Here is a 14512-nt window from a genome sequence, read left to right on the forward strand (position 1 = left end):
TTTATTTAAAATCATTTGGGTGAGTTAACCACGCACAGAACTACAATTCTCAGAGTGATTTAATAATCAGTCACTCTTCCCAGGATCTTTGGGAATTGAAGCTCTGTGAGGGAAATAGGGGTCACCTAACTGTTAGGATATTTCCGCTCCAGCTTAAATGGTCAGGCATGATTGTTGCATATCACATGCCTGTTGACTGGGAACTTCCGTTTTGTATATAGCTTTTGTTCTGGCTGTTTTCCTGGACACGGAGGCAAGCAGTCATGTTTCTCCTTTGTGCTACTTTGAATAAAGCTGTAACTATGCTCTCCTGTCAGCGTCTTTCGCTGTGGAGACTCTGCAGAAAGGGTGTGCGCGAGTCTTGAAATGTATCTGAGGCTCGTGTCACTAATTGACTGATGCTGTTCCACGGGAGACCGGTGATCGTCCGGAGATCGGAGATGACTGAGGCCTGCCTGATGGCTCCGTCTCCCTGGCTGTATCCCAACACTAACAACTCTCAGCACCTGTAACAAACCACAGTTACCAGGATCCTTTGAAGGAAGCTATGATTGCTTAAAGTGGGATGATACTGTTTTAAATGTATAGTGCAAGTGGGCCCTCATAGTCTGGCCAGAGCAGGAGAAGAAAAGATACCAGTCTTGACTGCATTGCACACTTTTGCAAATAGGCATTTAGATTAATGTATGGTTATACTATTTTCAGATCCTGAAATACATGAGGTTTTGATTTTTGCTTTCAAAAGTCCTTTTAACATTCCAGTGGGGTTAATATCCAGATGCAGGAACTAGCATGCAAACTGAAAATACCTTGTTTGTGTGTGAACCTGGATAACAGGCATTTGGCAGGTCCCTATGAAAAGACTGTTCATTCTCCAGAGATGTTTAGTCTCTTAGTTCTCTGGTGAGAATGCCAATAATGGTTTAAGAGTTTGTTATTGTGTATGTCATGGCCACATGGCTTCAATATGTCCGCACTTCCAAACTCATTTAATCTAGGCCACCACACAGCTATAAGCAGGCAGTAATGACATTCACTTTCTACTAAACTGCACTGCATTTTAGTCAGTGTACCAAAAGTGAAGTGTTCCATGTCCCATTAGCAATCCCAGGAGCCCTCTCAGCAAAAGAACAGATTGGGACTTCAGTCAACTACAATATTCTAGTTTAAACTGACTCAGTGGTAAACATCATTTTATTGAAGTACTCCAGTGTTAAAGAAAGAGAGCCTGGGCTCTCCCTCCCGCCACACTCCCATTATGCCAGACAGAACCAGGGCAGCATGTAAATAATGTGATAAACTGGGGTTTGGAACCACAGGACAAATGTGGTTCACCCAGATCTCTATATTTGGCCCTTAGGACTTTCCATAGACCACACCCCTTACCAGGCCACTCCCCCCTCTACTTAGGCTGCACCCTCCGCTTTGACTCTGCTTTGTGTTCCTTGGGTGCTTTTGGGTGGTTGAAAAATGTCCTTTTTGAAGCCCTGCACCCTCTTTTGTTCCATTTTTTTTTCTTTTGGTGATGCGTATCTTCTTTTTGTGATCTGTACTGTTATGTACTGAACTTGGATCCTAGAGCAGGTAGGATCCTAGAAGGCAGCAACCTGCTTTGCCTGCAGGAGCAGCCCAATCAGGCACCAGGAGGAAGTGAATCAGCAACCTGATTGGCTTGCAGGAACGGTCCAGTCAGGCTCCAGGAGGGGAGTTGAATCATCCAATCATACGGGACTCATTGTGTAAATAATGTATATATAGCCAGAGGCTTTTGGGGAAAGCACTCACTCACTGTTTACCATGAGCTGAAATAAAGAGCATGAAATCAACACTCAGCTACGAGTGTTTTTCATGTACCTAAACTAAGAAATTTGAAATAAATTTTGTAAGTTCTTCCTCATGCAAAACATGATGCATTTCACTGGTATTTTTCACAGAGTGGTTTTTTGGGGAAGGGGTTTTTCATGCATGCATGCAGACATAAAAGATGGCAATTGAAAGGTCCATCTGCATATTTTCTGTTGAAAAGACTTGGTGGTTGTTTTGGTTTTTAGAGATTGCCTGGAACCCCCTTTGGGGTATTCTGCTCAGCTGTAAAAACTACAGAGAGAGAGAGAGAGAGAGAGAGAGAGAGAGAGAGAGAGAGAGAGAGAGAGAGAATGAAGGGATCTAAGCTCTGCCCCACCACCACCTCAATTGCTACCCCCACCACCACCACCCTCCCCTCCATCTCAAGGAAGACACAGTTCTGAAATGTGGCGCTTCCTCCTACCTGTTGACACACCCCATCAGATTTTGAACCCTGCACTCATTCCTATTTCCCCGCTCACGTTATCGGTGTTGGGGTATTCTGCTCAGCTGTAAAATCTACACACACACAGAGAGAGAGAGAGAGAGAGAGAGAGAGAGAGAGAGAGAGAATGAATGAAGGGATCTAAGCTCTGCCCCACCACCACCTCAATTGCTACCCCCACCACCACCACCCTCCATCTCAAGGAAGACACAGTTCTGAAATGTGGCGCTTCCTCCTACCTGTTGACACACCCCATCTGATTTTGAACCCTGCACTCATTCCTATTTCCCCGCTCACGTTATCGGTGTTGCACCTGAGCAGAATACCTGAATAGGGCTTGAGCTTACAGCTCAGTGTTTCGTACCCTTTGCATGTGCTGCTATCAAATATATAATATGTCTTATGTTCCAACTGCCATGATTTGCCATTGCTACAGTTCTTCACAGTCAGCAATTGTGAAAGAGCAGAAACCGAAAACACACCCAGGCTAGTGAAATGCATTGTAATTTCCCCCCATGGGCTTCTTGACATAGTGAAAATGCAAGCCACACTCCATCTTGTTTAAGAAGTCTGTGCGTGTATGTATGGCTTTGGAAGGCAATTCTAGTAAAATCATTTGATGCATTATATCCTTTCCTTCAGCTTGGCACTGAAAATCAAAGTGTATGGCCATCACTCATTAAATATTATGCTACCGCCGAATCAAACTGTAACTACCATTTCCCCCCAGCTAGTCCTGAGACCTTGCTATAATATATAAGATAAAAGTGAATGCACAATTGTTACCAAATACTATAGGCTGTGTGCTAAGTGGATAGTTGCATAAGCTTCAGAATATAGTTGCCATTGTTTTCAAATCTGTACTGGATCATTCGGTTGCATAGGCGCCGACTCCATGGGGCCTGAGGGGGCCCGAGCCCCCTCAAAAATTTGTTTGGGGGGGCTGTGCCCCCCCCAATAATTTAAGAAAATTATTAGTTATATTATGCTTTGTAAAATCACAAAATTATGTTGGTATTTTTTATTTTCCTTGTTTGACGATAGTTACCTTTTAAAATACATTCAGTAATGAGTTAAAACAAAGCCACTCACGATCTAGAGAGGGGGTGGGGTTGCGGGCTCTCGACCCATCAACAATCTCACGGGGCTGGTGTCAGCCCAGCGAGAAGCGGGGATTCCCCCTAGCTCATTAATATTCACCGCCCACGGTGGCAGCCAATCGGCTGCCGCAAAGGGCGGGCCCTCACAGGTTCACTTAAGGTCGGGGCAGCCCGGGGCTCGCCCCTTTCGTTCCCCCAGCAGCAGCGGTTTGGAGGTCTTGGGCCCCCCCAATATTTTTTATAAGTCAGTATGGGCCCCCCCCCAATATTTTTTATAAGTCGGCGCCCCTGTTCAGTTGCTTTTAGTTAGGAACGGTTCTTGTGATAGGACTGCCAAGTTCACACGTGGTGAGCTGTCTGAGTGAACTGGCTTTCCTTTGTGGACTGGCTTGCATTGCCTTTTCTGTATCCACACGACTGCAAGCAGCCATCTTGCAGAGGCAGTAATCAAAAGTTTACCCATGGTGCTCAGATTGTGAGATGTGGTCCTAGTCAGGCCAAAACTACAGTATTTACAGCTCCGGCTGTTGCACTCATAAATTAAATGCTTAAAAATGACCTTCACCCCTCAGGAGACCATTTGCTTTGATTTTCTGCAACACGGAGAAGAAAACTGAATTGTGCAGCTCTTCAATGGGGGACAATCAAGCATTTGGGGCTTCCTCCAAGCAGGTGGCCCAGATGCTGCACTTCTTAGGAAAATATGTCTATATGCACATAGTAAGAAAATTCACCCTTTGGTGATTTTTTAAAATACCCTGATTAACACCAAGCTAAAGGAAGTTCTTAAAAAAATCAATTCAAGTTCTATTATCTTAAGCATGGGCCTTAAGAAGCCTCTGGTAAGCTGGGTTAAAGGTAGTTTGAAGATCAGCACAGGTATTTCAGAGTGGAAGCACATACTCTTCCTGTCCTAGCCATCACCGAAAAAATAAATTGTGTGTACAGAGTGAAGGGGGGGCAGGAGGAAAGAACCATGGGGCAGAGAAGAAGCCGGGGGGGAGTGCTGTCCCCTCCTTGCACTCATGCACTGTGTGCACCTAATTTTTCAGCAGCTAGAATGGCTCATTTTGATGAGCAAACAGCAGTTTTCACAGCCCTGCTTGTAAGCAAACATTGTATAAAATGGAGTGCTGTATTTTTTTTATTTATTTTGCAGCCAACAGCACACAGAAACTGATGTTTTCCTGGCAGGAACAGCTTTTCTAACAAAATGCCTGTTTACTACATGGAACTGGAAATGACTTTTTCATGTTCACAGACAGTTTTGTATTCCAGAAAAGTGCACGAGTTCTGATCCAAAGGGCCTCTTCGGCTGAGCAATGCACAAGGGGACGCACAAACCACTTTCCCTCAATTTCTGTCTTTCCTACATAACGTAGGAAGCAGAGGCTTGTGTATCACCACTGTAAGAGAGAATCATGTAGTTCTACCCAAGACGCCCATGATTTCTAATGTTACACAAGAAGTGCAAAGGGGGAGGGGGAATCACACTTCGTCGTTATTGCAAAATGGCTTTCAGCACCATTCACATATTATAAGACAAGATAATGTGTTTGCCACTGCATGCGCATCTGACTTTCTACCGTTTTCTGAAATGTAGTTCAGATTTCCTGCACCTGAATACTGTGCCCCATTTGCAGCTCATCATGATGTGCAGAAATAACTTTTTTCACATATAAACAAATATAATGTGAGAAGCTGCTTCCGGTTGCATAGAAAGATACATTATGAACACCAGCTTACAGAAAGCAGCCCTTTGGGTGAGGGGGAAATATCCAAACAAAACTATTTGGGTTATCCTTCCTTTCTTTTTTTTTTGTAAAACGTTCATTCAAGGAGTCTTCATAAGGAAGCAAGAGGTGAGCTTTGGTGAATCCTGTAAATTGCTCAGCCGTGTGCTTTTAAAGTCAAGGAAGAAAGGGAGGATCACAGCCAGCTTTAGCAGAATGGGAAGCTTAGAAACCTTTAAGACCCATCTCTTTTGCCATTTCCCATCACCCCAGATTCAGGTCTCTTTGCTTCTGATGCCAGCAATTTAGCTGGGGGTGCTGTCTTTTGTGGGAGGAACACCGGTTTTCTGCTGAGCGAAAGAAAATGTGTGGCTAAAAATATGACACTTTCAAATGGTTTGCAAGGGAAAGTGTTAGGCTTGCCTTACATCTAGAGTGTTCTCCTTTTTGTCTGATCCTAAACCTTCCTTTGGAAAAGGTCTTGGTTGCAGGGGTGGAGGAAGGGGGGTACAGTGGAGGTGGGCTGCCCCGGGTGTCACCACTGAGGGGGGTGACAAAATGCCGGGTGGCACTCACCACAGGGCCTGCAGCACCCCCAAGCCACGCGTCTCTCCTGGGAGTGACGTGGTGGCTTGGGCGCCTGCAGGCTCCACGCTACCCAAACGATCCACCTGCCACCTCCCCTTCAGCTGTAGGGTAGCTGAGTGGCAGACTCCTTCGGGACCCCACAGACCGTCCTGCCCCAGATGGCCCCACCCCCATGGGCGGGTGGTCCCGCCCCTGGATGCAGGGCACACGCACCACCTCAGGTACCCGATCGACTTGCTCTGCCGCTGGGTCTTGGTTGTTATCTTTTTTGTATTCTATGTCATCCACTCAAAGGTCAGTCATGATTAAGTGGTATATAAGTCCTATTCAATAAAAGATAGTAAATGAAGCTAGGACAAGTATACAGAAAGTACATCTTACGCATAATTTGTTGTTGTTGTTGTTTAGTCGTTTAGTCATGTCCGACTCTTCGTGACCCATGGACCAGAGCATGCCAGGCACTCCTGTCTTCCACTGCCTCCCGCAGTTTGGTCAAACTCATGCTGGTAGCTTTGAGAACACTATCCAACCATCTAGGCATAATTAGGATAATGTATTTATTAATTTAAGGATTTGTAAGCTGCTTCCCAGCATATATTTCCAAAGCAGTCTACAACGTGAAGGATCAACAACATAGTAAAATGAAGTATACATAGCAAAAAAAACCCCAGATTTTAAAAAGCATCAGATCACAAAATTCACTACAGTAATACATTATACAGTGGTACTTCGAGTTACAAAACGCCTCAGGTTACAAACGCTTCAGGTTACAAAATCCGCTGACCTGGAAAAGTTACCTCAGGTTGAGAACTTTGCCCCAGGATGAGAATGGAAATCATGTGCCAGTGGCGCAGCGGCAGCAAGAGGCCCCATTAGCGAAAGCATGCCTCTAGTTAAGAACAGTGTCATGTTAAGAACGGACCTCCGGAACGAATTAAGTTCATAATTAGAGGTACCACTGTAAAATGGCTGAGTCACTCTTTCAGGAAAGCCTCCTTTAGAAAGATCATTTCCCAATAGCCATTGGGAAAGCAAAAGTGCTAGGCCCTTGTCTCAGTTCTAAGGCAAATATGATTGCTAACTATGATATGCAGGAAAGAACATGTTTCATTACTTTTGAAAATCTACAATGCCTCCTAATTTGTTTCTGGGCAAAATTCAACATTCTGGCCTTCATCTACAGAGCCCTACATGCCCTGAGATGGAGAGCACTGAAAGAGGAGTCCCAGTGGCACAAGGGGTCAGTGTGTCTGTTAACCAGAAGGTTGGTGGTTCAAGCCCACCCAGGTATGGCTGTGGGCAGGATTCCTGCATTGGAAGGAGTTGGATTAGATTACCTTGTGGGTCCCTTCCAACTCTATGATTCTATGATCACCTTCCCATAGAACTTGTCCACCCAACATAGCACTAAGTCTCCTGTTCCATCAGCATGAGGATCTCTCCATTTTCATTGGAGAAATGTTGGAGGGTATGATCATTGTTCTGATGGTACCCTGACTGAAGACTCTCCACAGAGACATTCACTTGACATCTAGTCTGCTCTTTTAGGTGCCAGGTCAAATCAGTTTTATTCTCTTCATCCGTTGATAGCTATTAATTAATACAGAATTTGTCTATGTAATCTTTTACTTGTTTACTCTGCAGCAGCTAGACCTGCACTAAATCTTCTATTTCTTGGTTCATTTGTTCTATTTTGAATAACTGATTTGATTTGATTTATTTTTTTACTGGATCCCATTTTCCCTTCCCAAAAACTTACTTGAAGACATGATTGAAAACTACAGTATAAATACCTTAAATAAAATAGATATTTACAAGTTTGGCATCGCAGGCCAATCTCACCTGTTGAATAGTGAGATACCCACATGCCAACAAAATTTCCTATAACAGGCAACTGAAACTGGTAGATACTAATTTTTTTACGGTAAATTATATGCAGAAATCCTGTCCTGCATCACAGGCTGATGATCTCAAATAGTGAACTACCCTTTAAAAGACCTCTGGGGTAAAGGGCATAATTAATCAAGGCACATCTAAAACTCTTCACATCAATACCCTTTGTGCCATTACTTGATGTATGTTCAATAAGCATCTATGAAGTGTTATATAAAGATTTATTGGCACTATTGGAATGTTCTGCTTTAATGAATTATGGGCCCATCATTTGTAAGGACAGGCGTGTACCAATAAAACCTTTATGGCACAGCTAAACATGATGTACTGTTTGAAAAGACTTTATTAAGCTGGCACCATATATTCTGGCTGTGTACAGTTTGAGTGCTTTTCCCTTTTCATAGCTGGTGTGTAACCAGAGAGCGCAACAGAAAGAAACAATCATGTGAACTTTTAGACTTCCAGGAAATCTCTATTTTCAAAGCTGAAAAGAATAAAAATTCATTTCCCTTGGATCAGCTGAGAATAATGCTCAAGAGTTTAAATTGCTGCTTTCCCCAAAAAAAAATGCACAGACAAGTTGGCGAGGAAAGGATTGGGTCCCTGCTTCCATCAATTTTGCTGAGAAAACTGATGATTGAAATGGCCTCGTGCCATTTTCAACTGATACAGGTTGCATATATTTTGCAGTCCGATAACCATAACTCAGTGCACAATGTAAAGCAAGAAGTCCTGAGATTAAAAGAGCTAAATCGAGCACCATCCAAATTCATCCCCCTTGTCACTCATGAATAAATAATAGTGACACATTTGTGGCTACATGTAATAGATCTCCAGGCTTTGAGGAAAACTAAAGAAAGGTTCTAGCATTGGAATAGAAGCCCTGGTTTTCACTAAAAAGGGGCGGGGTGTCAGGGAAAATCACAAGGAACTTGAATTTCCTGAAATGCGGTAGAGTAGCAGCAATAACTGTTGTGCTCAGGTAATCATACTGAAGTACGACAAGTAAAATGAGAATATGGTTTCATTTTTGTTTGTATTTCCCCCAAGGCTAAATTTAGGGACAGGTAATGCTGGCAACCACCTAGAAAACTAGGCCTGAGGGCACCAGGAGGACTCGTATCATGAACTCAACTATCCACTCAGCAGCTAAAATAAAGAGCACGAACTGTTCATCTTCACTTCTAAAGCTGGTAGTACTTACCTGCTTGGTCAGTGCTGCCTTATGAAATATATGGGAAATTTACATTAGTTCTCATGCAACATTGAGTTTGAATAGTTGGGAGTGCTATGGGGATGCATCCAGTGTTCCTCATATCAGATTCTGCCTGACTACATGTCTCTAAAATATTCCTGTTTCTAGCTCCTCCCTTTACCTTCCAGATTCCTGGGTCCACTGCAACCCACCATATACTTCACAGGCTCCAAAGTAGACCCAGTCAGTTCTATCCAGGCTCTACATAGCCTTCTTCTCCCTCTGACACCCGAGGGAGGACCTGTCCCTTTTCAAATCAGGCATTAGTAAATCTACTGTTAGATGTATAATGGATAGCTGTGCAATGGATGTGTATTCTCACTATCTATCCATTCGATAGTGTTACCTAAATAAAGGCACACACCTTTGTGTGTTTACTCTGAAGTAAGTCCAGTGAGTTCAATGGGTTTTAATTCCAGGTAAGTGTGCATGAGATCGCAGCTCTTCTTACATTATGCTGCAATCCTAAATATACTTACTAGTAGAGAGTAAGTCCCCTTGATCGTGGTGGAACTTACCTTTCCCCTGTGCCTTTGCAGTACAGAGATGGAAGGAGCATTTTGGTGGTATAACCAGATCTGACATTGCAGTAATTCTGAGGCAGACAAGGAACATGTGTCCTGTAGGCAGGCATGTTGGAACAAGACTTGGGCAGATGGCCTCCTTTCTTCTAAACAGGCTCATCATTAATTGGTTGTGATAGAAATGAAGGAGAGATTTTCGTATTCCACTCAGGAAGTCAAATCTAATGAAAGCATTGGATATCTCTGGCATAATAGCTCAGTGTGGTATCTTACAGATTCCTCCCCACAAACAGAGTCTGAAATGTTCAGGAATTCTTTGTGTTTGGTCCGGATTGCAGTTCCTGGGGAAGTGACCAATTGTGTTTGTAAAATAATGTTACTTTATAAAAGCTTTCTAATGTGAGGGGAGGAAAACAGGCTTGTGGTTAAGGCATAAAGCCAGAGAGCTTTTCGGTGTTGATAGCCCTCAAAGCCTCCAGCTGACAAAGAAGGCTGAACCGACAGTCAATACTAAGGTATCTTTATCCAGGAGTGATGAATAAGCCCAGCTCCAAATCAATTCTCCTACAGTGACTGTGTCATGTTCATTAACAGATCCTAAAGAAGATAAATGTTTTCACTCTTACGACAAAACAACCAATTAAAATGTGTCATGTAAATAATAAGCATAAGTATTGGCATTGTATCCAAGCCTCCTCTATCTGGACACCAACTATCTAAGTAATGAAAAGAGAGAGAAAAATATTCCTGGGGGAAAACGTAGCATTCAAAAACTTTGGTGTCACTTGGCTTACAATTATCTACATGGCCTTGGGCTTTGAAAGTAAACAGCTCTGAGGGGGGAATTTACTGCCTTAGAGTAACATTTGTTTTGTATGCATCTCATATGAGTCTCAGTAGCATGTAAGCTTTATACAAATTACAATAAGGGACTGATAATGTATATATTGGATATGTATCTGTATGCCTGGTGTGGAATTCATGTGAATAGCTAAGCTATTTAACAGACATGAAACATTGGTGTTTATAGCCCTACGTCTTGGGCTCTATCATCCTGCCGTGCTACTGATTCCCTAAGACAACATACTTCACCAGAATTCACATTGTTCTAGCTGTGGAACTCCTACAGTCCTGTTCACTCTATGAACAGAGTGAAAACACAGACGGGGAAGCAGGACCATATCTACTGGTACTGTTCCCACTTGATCCACCCTATTTGGGTGAGTTTTAATAGTTTCCTTAGATTCCAAAATACCTAAAACTCACCCAGATGGTGTAGAAATGGCTTGTACAAAAGCCCATGCACAAATGCTTTAAGAATTGGCTGTTTGTGGCAGCTTTTCATTCCCATTATTTCTGTGAAAGTAGGATTATGGGGCTGCTTGCTTTCTCAATGGGTAGATTGGACAGATATATCTCAGTCCGTTCTGACATTCGTTCACACTTTCAAGTGCCATTTTCCCTTCTACCACAATTGGTTTATTTTGCAGACGTCTTTCTTCCATTTCATCATTCCCTGCAGCAGAAAGATACAAAGTTTTACACATAGGGCTGCACACAAAAGCTCAACCATTAACATACATTAACATATATTTATAGATCAGTTGCCTTCCTTGTGTGTGGCTTCCACTGAGTCCTGAACTTCTTGCTTGGCTCCTGAACGCTTGACTTCTGCTGCTATACCTGCTGCTGAGCCTGTACCATTACTTGCATGACTAGAGAGCTGTGTTTTACATACAAGTAAGAACCTCTGCCCTTGTGTGGTGGGTGGGAGTCAGGCATTGGCGTAGCGTGGGTTGCCAGAACCCAGGGCCACACAGGGAGGGAGGGAGGGAAATGGGTGGAGTACGCATGCACATTCAACTGCCTAATGGTGTCCATGCCACTCAGGAGATCACAGGAGATAAGAAAAGAAGAGTTGTTCCTGTTGGGGATAAGCAGTGTCCAGTGCACAGCGGAATGATGAGAAGTATGTGCCAACATGCTCTATACTACTTTATTTACAGTTCAAAGCTGGTAAGTTACAGAAAAACATTTTCCCTCTGCCGGAGCAGAGAAAGCGTCATCTCTCCTCTAAAGCACGGAGAGAATCACAAACTGAAACTGCAAAGAACAGTGATAAACAGGAAACCAGTGTACGTCACATCCAGTCTCCCATTCCCGTGGGAAACCCAACAGTGCATTTACTGTGGAATGTAAACAACCTGTCTCGTGACAAGCACTTCGCTGCACAGAGAAGAAAGCAGAAACCAACATCCTCCCCCTTTCTGTGAACATCTCTGGGCAGCGTGTTCGTACAATATCAGTACAAACCCAACTTCTGCACATAGGTACAGTGTTGATCCCTTGATACAATCTTGGACAATACATCAGCAGGAATTTCATTACCTGGCATATAGGACACCGTTACGAGTCCCTTCTGAATACGTTCCCTAGCATGTTGCAACTTCAATTGCAAGTGCTTCGTGCTTTGCTTACAACCTTCAGAATTCAGCAAAGCCAAACATGCTTTGTTGTCCTGGTAAACCTGGATTGGACATTTGACAGGAATTTTCATGTCTTTGCACAATTGTAACAACCATTCACAATCTTTAAGTGAATAAGACAGTGCATTCAGTTCAGCTTCACAAGTACTTAAGCTAATTGTTGTTTGCTTCTTGCATGACCAATCAAATAGACCCTGATTGTACTTATAGCAAACTCCAGACGTACTTTTCCTGTCTGTAGTGTCACTTCCAAAACTTGCATCTGCAAATATCTCAAGACCACCAGACTTCTGATTGTTAAATCTCAGTCTGTAATGCATAGTGCCTTTCAAATACCGCGCTATGCGTTTCAGAGCTTTCCAATCCTTAACAGTAGGATTGTTGACTTGTCTACTTAGCAAATTACAGCTAACAGCAATGTCTGGTCTTGAACATCTGGCAATGAAGTTTAGCTTGCCTAGCACACTTCTGTACAGTGTAGTGTCAGAAAATGCTTCTTCAGTGTCATCTACCTGATAACCTGTTGTCATCGGTGTGTCTACAGGGTTAGCATCCATCAGGTTTAGCTTGCTTAACACATCAGCAATTTTCCGTGACTGGTGTACTAGAATGTTACCATCTTGATCTCTCTCTATTTCCAGAGATAGGTAGTTGTTTACCTCACCAAGATCTTTCATGTCAAAGTGCTCTTTCAGTTGAGCTAGGGCGTTATTGTACATTGTGACATCTTTCCAAAAGAATAAAAGATCATCAACATAAAACAAACAATACAGTTTCTCTTGCCCCTCCTCTTTGACAAATACACATGGATCAGCTTTCCCTTGCTTAAAACCTAGAGAAAACAATACTTCAGTGAGTTTTGTGTGCCAACACCGTGCACTTTGTTTGAGACCATAAAGGGACTTCTTCAGAGCACAAACAAATCCCTGTTTTACCTGTACGCCATCAGGTGGAAGCATATAAAGGGATTCATTTAGAGATCCGTACAGAAAAGCTGTATTCACATCATGGTGACTAATGTGTAGATTTTCTTCTGCAGCTAGCTTGAGCATAAGCCTAATGCTCTCATACCTCACTGTAGGTGAGTAGGTCTCGTGATAGTCTTCACCTGGTACCTGAGCAAATCCTCTGGCTACCAATCTGGCTTTGTGTCTGACTATCTTGCCATTTTGATCAGTCTTCGCTTTGAAGACCCATTTGCTTCCAAGCAATTTCATTCCTGGAACTACTGGAACTAGGTCCCATGTTTTGTTCCTTTCCAAGGAATCAAGCTCAGCCTTCATGGCATTTAACCATGGCTCAGCTTCCTTTGAATCCAAATCCTGGATTTCTTGGAAACTTGAAGGTTCAAAAACCTTCTTGGAGCTTTTAACAGCTGTTACTGCAATCTTAGCAAACTCATCAGCAAATCTCTTTGGAGGTCTGCCTTTTGTGGCTCTCTGTGACCTACGAATTAGCCTTAAGTCTTCAACACTCTCCTCTTCCTTCTTAGGAGAAAAGTGACCTATTGTGAACAATGGTTCCTCCAATTCTTGATCAGAGCTTTCAGAGGGTCGCATAGAGGCTTTCGCACTCTTGAAATCCTCTGAATCATCTGATTCAGTTTCAGACTCAGAATCAGAACCTTCATCAGTGGGTGTGGGTTGTTGCAGTTGCTTTTGACTATCCTCAGTCTCATCACTGTCATCAGGATAACATTGGAAAATTCCCACATTCTCCCCCCACTTGGCATTGTACTCAACACTTCTTGTGAGCTTAATTTCCTTTGAGTCAGTCATCATTATTCTGTAAGACCCTTTCTGATAACCTAGAAAGATACCATGCAAACCACGCTTGTCTAACTTGGAGTTTTGTGGTGAGTGAACCCACATGTCCGAACCAAAAATTTTCATGTGTTTGATGTATGGCTTCTTGCCAAACATCTTCTCATAGGGGGTACAACCAATCGCTGAAGATAACCTGCGATTATAACTGTAAGTGAAACATGAGAGAGCTTCGGCCCAATAACTCTCTGGAAGATTTGCATCATGCAGCAAGGTTTTTAACCCTTGAAGCAATGTTTGATTTGCTCGTTCTGCAAGTCCATTCTGCCATGGCAAGCGAGGACTAGACAAATCGTGTTGAATTCCTTTCTCAGCCAGAAAAGCTTCAAACTGCTGAGAAGTGAATTCTCCCCCCCGGTCAGTGAAAAGAATCTTTATCTTCTTACCATGCACATTTCCCAACCAAGCACAGAATTCCTTGAACCTAGGAAAAGCCTCTGATTTCTGCTTGAGATTGTACACAAAAATATACCTGGAAAATGCATCAAGGAGAACCATGAAGTACCTATTCCCACCCAAAGAGGGCGCTAGTGGTCCAACCAAATCAGCATGAATAATTTGGTATGGTTCTGTAGCTTGCCTACTAGACACCTTACCCTTCGCAGCCATTTTCACCTTGTTTGCTGCGCATGCCTTGCACTTCATGTGGTACCTGCAGGGTTTAATAGTCATACCTTCAACCAAGGCAGGCATTTTAGATACTGCCTCAAAATGCAAATGACCAAATTTTCGATGAAAATCGTGAATACATTCTGCATGCAAACTTTTGTTAGTACCTGCAATGCAACAAGTGTCATCCTGCACAACATCATCATAATAC

General features: G+C 43.0%; 1 protein-coding gene across 7 annotated transcripts in view; it reads left to right on the forward strand.

The window, feature by feature from the left end:
* GRIA1 (glutamate ionotropic receptor AMPA type subunit 1) overlaps positions 1-14512 on the forward strand; it is a 205297-nt gene that overhangs the window by 119754 nt on the left and 71031 nt on the right. The gene's annotated exons all lie outside the window — the stretch shown is intronic.

Source organism: Podarcis melisellensis, assembly GCF_964234715.1.
Source record: "Podarcis melisellensis genome assembly, chromosome: 2".
NCBI classification, from domain to species: Eukaryota; Metazoa; Chordata; class Lepidosauria; order Squamata; family Lacertidae; genus Podarcis; species Podarcis melisellensis.